The sequence below is a fragment of the Triticum aestivum genome, chromosome 3A, assembly GCF_018294505.1.
Source record: "Triticum aestivum cultivar Chinese Spring chromosome 3A, IWGSC CS RefSeq v2.1, whole genome shotgun sequence".
Classification (NCBI taxonomy): domain Eukaryota; kingdom Viridiplantae; phylum Streptophyta; class Magnoliopsida; order Poales; family Poaceae; genus Triticum; species Triticum aestivum.
Genome location: NC_057800.1, coordinates 705,193,853 through 705,203,024, shown reverse-complemented (window position 1 = coordinate 705,203,024; position 9,172 = coordinate 705,193,853).

The following is a 9,172-nucleotide window of genomic DNA, read 5'->3' as shown; positions in this document are numbered from 1 at the left end:
ATTTAGTTTAAAAAATGCTAGAAGTTTATAAAAGCTTTTTAGTTGATTCCTTTTGCTATTAGAGTTTCATTAAATTTTTATAGTTCATTCTTTTTTCTATTAGAGTTTCATTAAAGATTTCTAGTTCATTCTTTTTGCTATTAGAGTTTCATAAAAGTTTCCTAGTTCAGTCTTTTTGCTATTAGTTCATTCTTTGAGCTAAATGACCCTAAAATTGAAAAACACTTCAAATGAACTCTTAAGAGATTGAAAGTTGTCATGGTATCATCATTTCACCCACATAACATGTGCTAAAAAGTTGAGAGGGTTACGGCAAAAACTGGATGCACTTCGTGTACAAAATGGACAATCTCTTTCGAAGTTTCAGGGTTTTGGACGAAACTCATCTGTTACAAAGGGATTTCATTTTTTTGAACTCCAGACTTTTTGTGTGTTCAAAATGCACCATTCAAAGTCACATCATCAATTTTCAACCATTTCTGACTTCATATGTTATTTTTCATGCATCTACTGTTTTTTAGCTAAATGAGCATGAAACTGAAAAGCACTACAAATGAACTCTGAAGAGTTTGAAAGTTGCCATGGTATCATCATTTCACCCACATAGCATGTGCTACAAAGTTGAGAGGGTTACGGCAAAAAATGGATGCACTTCGTTTACAAAATGGACAATCTCTTTCGAAGTTCCGAGTTTCGGAAGAAAACTCATCTGTTACAAAGGATTTCATTTTTTTGAACTTATTTGAACTCTAGACTTTTTGTGTGTTCAAAATGCACCATTCAAAGACACATCATCAATTTTCAACCCTTTCTGACTTCATTTGTTATTTTTCATGCATTTACTGATTTTTTAGCTATGTGACCCTGAAATTGAAAAGCACTACAAATGAACTCTGAAAAGGTTGAAAGTTGTCATGGTATCATCATTTCACCCACATAGCATGTGCTAAAAGGTTGAGAGGGTTACGGCAAAAACTGGTTGCACTTTGTGTACAAAATAGACAATCTCTTTCGAAGTATCAGGGTTTCGGACGAAAACTCATCTGTTACAATGGGATTTCATTTTTTTGAACTTATTTGAACTCCAGACTTTTTGTGTGTTCAAAATGAACCATTCAAAGTCGCATCATCAATTTTCAACCCTTTCTGACTTCATCTGGTATTTTTCATGCATTTACTGATTTTTGTAAGCTCAGTGACCCTGAAATTGAAAAGCACTACAAATGAACTCTGAAAAGGTTGAAAGTTGGCATGGTATCATCAAAGGCATCATCATAATAATAGATATTCTAGATAAAAAGCATCATCATAATAGTTGTGGAGAGAAAGTCTTCACTTTTTCTTTGCTTGTGTCCTTTGCTTATTGCACCGTAACCATGGATAATCTTCATCATTTAACAGGGTGCTTGGGTCAGCCTTGAATTTGAAGGGAGGAATTTCATGAATCTTTTCATAATCTTAAGACATGTCTGTCTTGCCCTCCAATCCCACGATGTCTCTTTTCCCTGAAAGAACTATGTGGCGCTTTGGCTCATCGTATGATGTATTCGCTTCCTTATCTTTTATTTTTCTCGGTTTGGTAGACATGTCCTTCACATAGAAAACCTGCGCCACATCATTGGCTAGGATGAATGGTTCGTCTGTGTACCCAAGATTATTCAGGTCCACTGTTGTTATTCCGTACTGTGGGTCTACCTGTACCCCTCCTCCAGACAGATTGACCCATTTGCACTGAAACAAAAGGACCTTCAAAATCATGTCCGTAGTCAAGTTCCCATATGTCCACTATATAACCATAGTATGTGTCCTTTCCCCTCTTGGTTGCTGCATCAAAGAGGACACCGCTATTTTGGTTGGTGCTCTTTTGATCTTGGGCGATCATGTAAAATGTATTCCCATTTATCTCGTACCCTTTGTAAGTCAATACAGTCGAAGATGGTCCCCTGGCCAACGAATACAACTCATCAAAAATAGTGTTGTCACCCCTGAGACGTGTTTGCAACCAACTGCCGAAATTCCTGATGTGTTCACATGTAATCCAGTCGTCACACTGCTCCGGGTGTTTGGAGCGCATAATGTTCTTGTGTTCATTGACATACGCGGCCACCAAGGTAGAGTTCTATAGAACTGTGTAGTGTGCTTGAGACAAAGAATGCCCGTCCCTACATATTATTGAGTCCCCTCCTAGCGTGCCTTTTCCAGCTAGTCTCCCCTCATACCGCGATTGAGGAGACCAATCTTCTTAAGGTCGGGAATGAAGTCAACAAAAAAACCAATGACATCCTCTGTTTGATGGCCCATGGAGATGCTTCCTTCTGGCCTAGCGTGGTTACGGACATTGACTCCCATGAACCTCTCAAAGAGGAACATATTATGTAGAAATATAGGGCCCAGAATGACAATCTCGTTGACTAGATGAACTACGACATGCGTCATGATATTGAAGAAGTATGGTGGGAACACCAGCTCGAAATTGACAAGACATTGCGCCACATCACTCCTTAACCTTGGTAGGATTTCTGGATCAATCACCTTCTGAGAGATTGCATTGAGGAAAGCACATAGCTTCACAATGGCTAATCGAACGTCTTCCGGTAGAAACCCCTCAATGCAACCGGAAGCAGTTGCGTCATAATCACGTGGCAGTCATGAGACTTTAGGTTCTGGAACTTTTCTCTGGCATATTTATTATTCCCTTTATATTCGACGAGAAGCCAGACGGGACCTTCATACTAAGCAGGCATTCAAAGAAGATTTCCTTCTCTTCTTTGGTAAGAGCATAGCTGGCAGGACCTTCATACTGCTTTGGAGGCATGCCATCTTTTTCGTGCACACGTTGCTAGTCCTCCCATGCCTCCGGTGTATCTTTTGTCCTCCCATACATGCCCAAGAAGCCTAGCAGGTTCACACAAAGGTTCTTCGTCACGTGCATCATGTCGATCGAAGAGCGGACCTCTAGGTCTTTCCAGTAGGGTAGGTCCCAAAATATAGATTTCTTCTTCCACATGGGTGCGCGTCCCTCAGCGTCATTCGGAACAGATAGTCCACCGGGACCCTTTGCAAATATTACTTGTAAATCATTGACCATAGCAAGTACGTGATCACCGGTATAGATGGAGGGCTTCTTCCGGTGATCTGCCTCGCCTTTGAAATGCTTGCCTTTCTTTTGACATTGATGGTTGGTCGAAAGAAATCGACGATGCGCCAGGTACACATTCTTCATGCATTTGTCCAGGTATATACTTTTGGTGTCATCTAAACAGTGCGTGCATGTGTGGTATCCCTTGTTTGTCTGTCCTGAAAGGTTACAGAGAGCAGGAAAATCATTGATGGTTACAAATAGCAACACATGCAGGTCAAATTCCTACTGTTTGTGCTCATCCCACACACGTACATCGTTTCCATTCCACAGCTGTAAAAGTTCTTCAACCAATGGCCTTATGTACACATCAATGTCATTGCCGGGTTGCTTAGGGCCTTGGATGAGAACTGGCATCATAATGAACTTCCGGTTCATGCACAACCAAGGAGGAAGGTTATAGATACATAGAGTCATGGGCCAGGTGCTGTGCTTGCTGCTCTGCTCCCCAAAAGGATTAATGCCATATGTGCTTAAACCAAACCATACGTTCCTTGCGTCACCTGCAAAGTCCTCCCAGTACTTTCTCTCGATTTTTCTCCACTGTGACCCGTCAACGGGTGCTCTCAACTTCCCGTCTTTCTTACGATCATCTCTATGCCATCGCATCAACTTGGCATGCTCTTTGTTTCTGAAAGACGTTTCAACCGTGGTATTATAGGAGCATACCACATCACCTTGGCAGGAACCCTCTTCCTAGGGCTCTTGCCGTCAACATCACCAGGGTCATCTCGTCTGATCTTATACCGCAATGCACCGCATACTGGGCATATATTCAAATCCTCGTACGCACCATAGTAGAGGATGCAGTCATTAGGGCATGCATGTATCTTCTGCACCTCCAATCCTAGAGGGCATACAACCTTTTTTGCTGCGTACGCACCGTCGGGCAATTCGTTATCCTTTGGAAGCTTCTTCTTCAATATTTTCAGTAGCTTCTCAAATCCTTTGTCAGGTACACCATTCTCTGCCTTCACTCAATTCCAGTATGGTACCGAGCTTTGTGTTGCCATCTTCGCAATTGGGTTACAACCCTTTTTTGTGATCCTCTAACATGCGATCAAACTTTAGTTTCTCCTTTTCACTTTCGCACTGTCTCTTTGCATCAACAATGACCCGACGGAGATCATCATCGAGCACATCGTCTGGTTCCTCTTGATCTTTAGCTTCCCCTGTTGCAGCATCACCATATTCAGGGGGCACATAGTTGTCATCATCCTCTTCTTCTTCGCTGTCTTCCATCATAACCCCTCTTTCTCCGTGCTTGGTCCAAACATTATAGTGTGGCATGAAACCCTTATAAAGCAGGTGGGTGTGAAGGGTTTTCGAGTAAAAGTAAGACCTCATATTCCCACAGCTAGGGCATGGACAACTGTAACAGCCCCAAAATTGGGTTATCAATTTTAGTGATGTTATTCCTTCCTGGCAATCATTTTTCAAATTTTCTCTTGAGTTTGCTGGATGACTCTGAGAATTCTTTCCATTTTCAACCATTTCAAAACCTTGCTCATGTTTTTGTTACTGGGCAAAACCTTTCTCAAAACCCTAACACCAAATTTTGGAATTTGAATATTTCCTTTGTGGTTGCAAAGGAACCATCATTTTCCTTGATCTGTTGATCATCCCAATTTTTCCTAGAGACCCTCCTACCTTTCTAACCCTAGATATGCAAAAATATTGCTAAGTCCTATGCAATATTTTTCATTTGTGATTTATTCCTTTTCTTGTCTTTTTGAGGAATAAAATCCAAAGGCATAGCTTGTCATCTCCTAAATTCATGAAAATTTGAGGAGATGATATTTGTGCCTAATCTTAGCTCTGGCAAAAATATTGACCACTTTTAAATAAGGGAAATTGCCTTTTCTTATTTTAAGCCAATATTGCATTTCTGCCATTTTCCAAAGGAGCTACCATTTTTGTAGCAAGGTAAATTCCCAAATAATTTGTGGAGCTTGTACTTACTATATCTTCACCATTTCCATCCAAACCCGTGCTTCAAAGACCATAATTTGAGCACATGATCCAATGCAAGTTTCTGCCATGTCTGAATTTTTTGCAAAGAAAGTGCTTGAACTCTTGATCCATTGGACCTGAAATTTTTCAGGGTGCTTAACATTGATAAATCACCTCTGGATACCAAAAATCTGCTCAATCCATCTATCCAATATTCATTGGCAATTTTCTCAAGTTTCTGTTCAGATTGCTTGTCTGTGAAGGAAGTACCTTCATAGATGATCAAAATGAGCTGAAACTTTTCCAGCAGTCTCTAATGATCATATCATCAGCCTCCTACAAAATTCAGATCATTCCATTGAACTATGTGAGTACAGGAGCAATTCTTTGATTCTATCCAAATTTTTCAGTTTGTGAAGCAAGTATATTTTATCATGCTCCATTATGCCTGAAAATTTCCGAAGTCTTCTCCTACCCATATAACCTATCTCCACAAAATCTTGGCTCATTTCACCTAGCCATTTTCCCTGGAGATTTTTCTCAAGTTTCTGGACAGAAATAATAGCTGTGAAGGAAGTACTTGTTTGGAAAGTCCATTTGGTATGAAAGTTTTACAGCATCATGGTATGTCCAAATCATCAAGCTTTGCCAAGTTTTAGACCAATCCATCACTCCTAGTGAGTGCTTCTTCATCATTTGGTTTCTGGATCAGATCTGGTAGCTAGACTGCAACTATGTTAAATCTTTGTCCTAATGACCTCATAATTCCCAGGTTGATAGTCCTTGCTACTCTAAGACTTCCAGACATCAAGTTTACCTTTTAACCTCTCTGGTTTTATCTCTAGAATGTGGCCAAGTTTGCAACAGAAAACTTGTGAAGCTTAGTTTACTCAGCACCCTTTGTCTTTGCCCATTTCTTTACTGTGGTAATACTCTATCTTGGATGAACTACGCTGTAGACATGAGCTGTCATCATTAAAGAACCCATAGCGCGCCTTGTCCATGGTGACCATGAGAGCAGCCAACCAAAACGGTGGTCTACGCAATGTTCTCGCCGGCAGCGCTGCTCCGACTGGCTCTGGCCTCCTCATTAATATCCTACAGTTCCCCCTCGACATCCTCATCCCTCTAGACCTCTGGCCCCCTCTATTTTCTTCTCCGGTGAGTCATTCCAATGACCGAACAGTGAGCTTCATGGCCATTGTCACCTTCCTCGCTTCTGTACTCTTCCTCCTCTCGTCTCCGTGACCCTCTGTCACTCGTCCGCTTCCCCCTCGCCGGCTTCCCGTGCCTCCCCGTGACCTTTGGGCACGACCAGAGCCACGACTGGACTCGTTCGGCGGTGCCCGGCCCGGTGCTCCTCGCCCGGCTATAGATAGCAAGGCCGAGCCCTCCCCGAGCAAGCCAGCCCCCTCCCCTCTCCCTCTGGAGACCTCTCACACATGTTCCTGGCCGAATCCCCTGCCAGAGCCCGGCAATTTAACCGGAGTCCGCCCACGGCCTCCCCGCCCAACCTCTCTCCGGCCGACCCCTGCCCCGTCCGAGACCTCCACTGAGCACGCCACTCCCCTGCGACCCTTCCTGGCTCGCCGCCCACCTCATTCCCCCACCCGAGCCCCAATCGCCGAGCCTCGCCGCCCTCTGTCTCTAACCATCGCCGTGGCCTCCCCATGTCAAGGACGCTGTGGTGCATGCAGGGCAGGCCCGCGGCCACCATTGGGCACGACAAGGAGCGGCCGTTCTCCTGCGCTCGACGGCCAGCCCACTAGAGCAGTGAGGCGATGGCCAGGCCGGTGGCCGGCCCACCTCTGTGCTCTGTATCATGGGCGAGAAGAAGACTACGAGGAGAGAGAAGGAGGTGAAGTGGGTCCCGCCCGTCATTGCCCCAGTGCTGACCAGGCCCACCTACTGACTGGATTAAGTAGAAGCGCACTTCGGGTGAGTACGTCTTCCATTACTGAAAGCGTACTTCGCTGTCTCTTCTGTTAAGAATATGCTTTCAGTATTACAAAGACGTATTCCTCATAATGCGTTTTCTCTTCTTCAGACCGGTGCCGAATCCTTTATATTGTGAACGTTCACCCGTTAGCAGCAAAAATGGACAATTTCTGTTTATTTTTATGTCTAACGAACGAACGCTCATAACTTTGGAACCGTAACTCTGATTCAGGTGATTCCAGCGCTCACTTTCTCTGTTCGTCAAGATCATTCTGTTGGTATCATGTTCATGATGTTTTCACATAGTGAAAATGACCACTTCGCCCTTGCCCGTAAACAGCCCCCTCCGAGAGAGAACTGTTTCCGGCAAATCTTTCTGCGATCGTTACACACTTCTTCCCGGAGTACTTGTCGATGCCAGGCAAGCCAACCTCTTATCATGAGCCCTGAACTTGCATGTTGACTTTGCTTGAACCTTGTGTGTGTAGTTGCAGTTGTTTCTTATCGTTTTCGTTTGCAGTTATTTCGATATGCTTAACATGCATGCTTGTGTTTTCATGATATCTCTTTCCATGATAATTAGAATGTTGTTATTGATAATGCCATGCCACTACTCTACTTTATTTTCATGACCTCGTTATAAAATGTTATGATGATTGTAATACACCATTGATATGCTAGTACTTGGTATCATGATGTTCTTTATGCTATAGTTTTTCACTCGAGATGCTTGGTATTTTATTAAAGAATTTGTATGATGCATGCTCATTGTTGCATTCATGTTAAATATGTTCATGATGATGGAGAATATAATAATATGACTTAATAATAACAACCCTCCTCCGTCGTCGATGGGATCAAGTCATAGTGGCACCAAATCGAACTTCTTTAGTGCAGCCACATTTTGCATTTTTGGGAAGGCCTTAATGCGATCTATTGTCATGCCTCTCGCCGGTGCCTCCAACGAGGGAAGGTTATGGGCACGCGCTACCATGATCAGGTAGGCGGACATATGCCTTGTGTGCCCAGGTTTGGTTTTGAGCTCATGTCCCCGTTTGGGACCATTTATTGTTTTTCCATGACGGTGGTCGTTGGTGTCTTTGGTAGGCATGGGGCCACCTAGGACTGAACCCAAAAGGGATGTTGGTCGGAGTGGCCAGGAGAGTGTCATGGCAGTATTTCGGTTTCGTCAGAATGCCGTTGGTCCACCCGAATGGGATGACGAGGCCATGGATTCTGTGGTGTGGGTAAAGTGCGCTACCTCTACAGAGTGTTAATTAAGTCTATCAATAGCAGCATAGTTCGTAGTAGGTCACAATATCGGGTCTGGGTCGAAATGGAGGATAAACCTGAAATAATTAAGTTGATAAATAAATATGTGATAACAATAATGTGGTGACTTGGACTTGAGATAGTCGTGAGAAATCATGATGATGTGTTGATATGATCACGAGACGAGGTCTCGGTGAGTGTTGAACCAAGTGTGGTTCCGTTTGTCATCCGTGAGTGATCACCGTTTGGTTACAAGGTAACCCATTGAATCGAGTATGGTTCCGTTTGTGATTCGTCATGATCACCGTTCGGTTGCGAGGCAACCCGTTGGTAAGAGAGTCCGAGGGACTCGGTATCCAAGTTTGGTTGCATTGCATGAGTAATATGTTGTTATTTGCATTTAAAGAATCATGGTAGAATAGAAGATGGTTGCATAAAGTTGACATGCTATGTCTGCATTGGAAATGACCAGTAGTTTATATTCAGCATGGTTTCATGATACCATGCCATGATTTGATTGATATGCCAAATTATGCCATGATTGAGATGATATGCTATGTTTTGCTATTGCCATGTTAGAAGCATGTTTTGATATGCCATGTCATTGTCATGTTAGTAGATGCTATGGTATTTTCATGCTGAGTTGATCTTTATCATGCCATGTTTAGTAATTGATATGAGATAGGTTGTTGCATGCGCTTGGTTCTTGCTTTGTCTTCTGCTTGTTTGGATGCTATGTATTTGGTTGTCTTGCAAGTACATTCAATGTACTGACCTGGCATGTCATGCCAGTTTGTAGGTCGTGCCTGCATTGTTCACTTGTTCAGTCATGCTAGGCCGTAATCTTGCTAGTCCTGTGAGTTGTGGAGC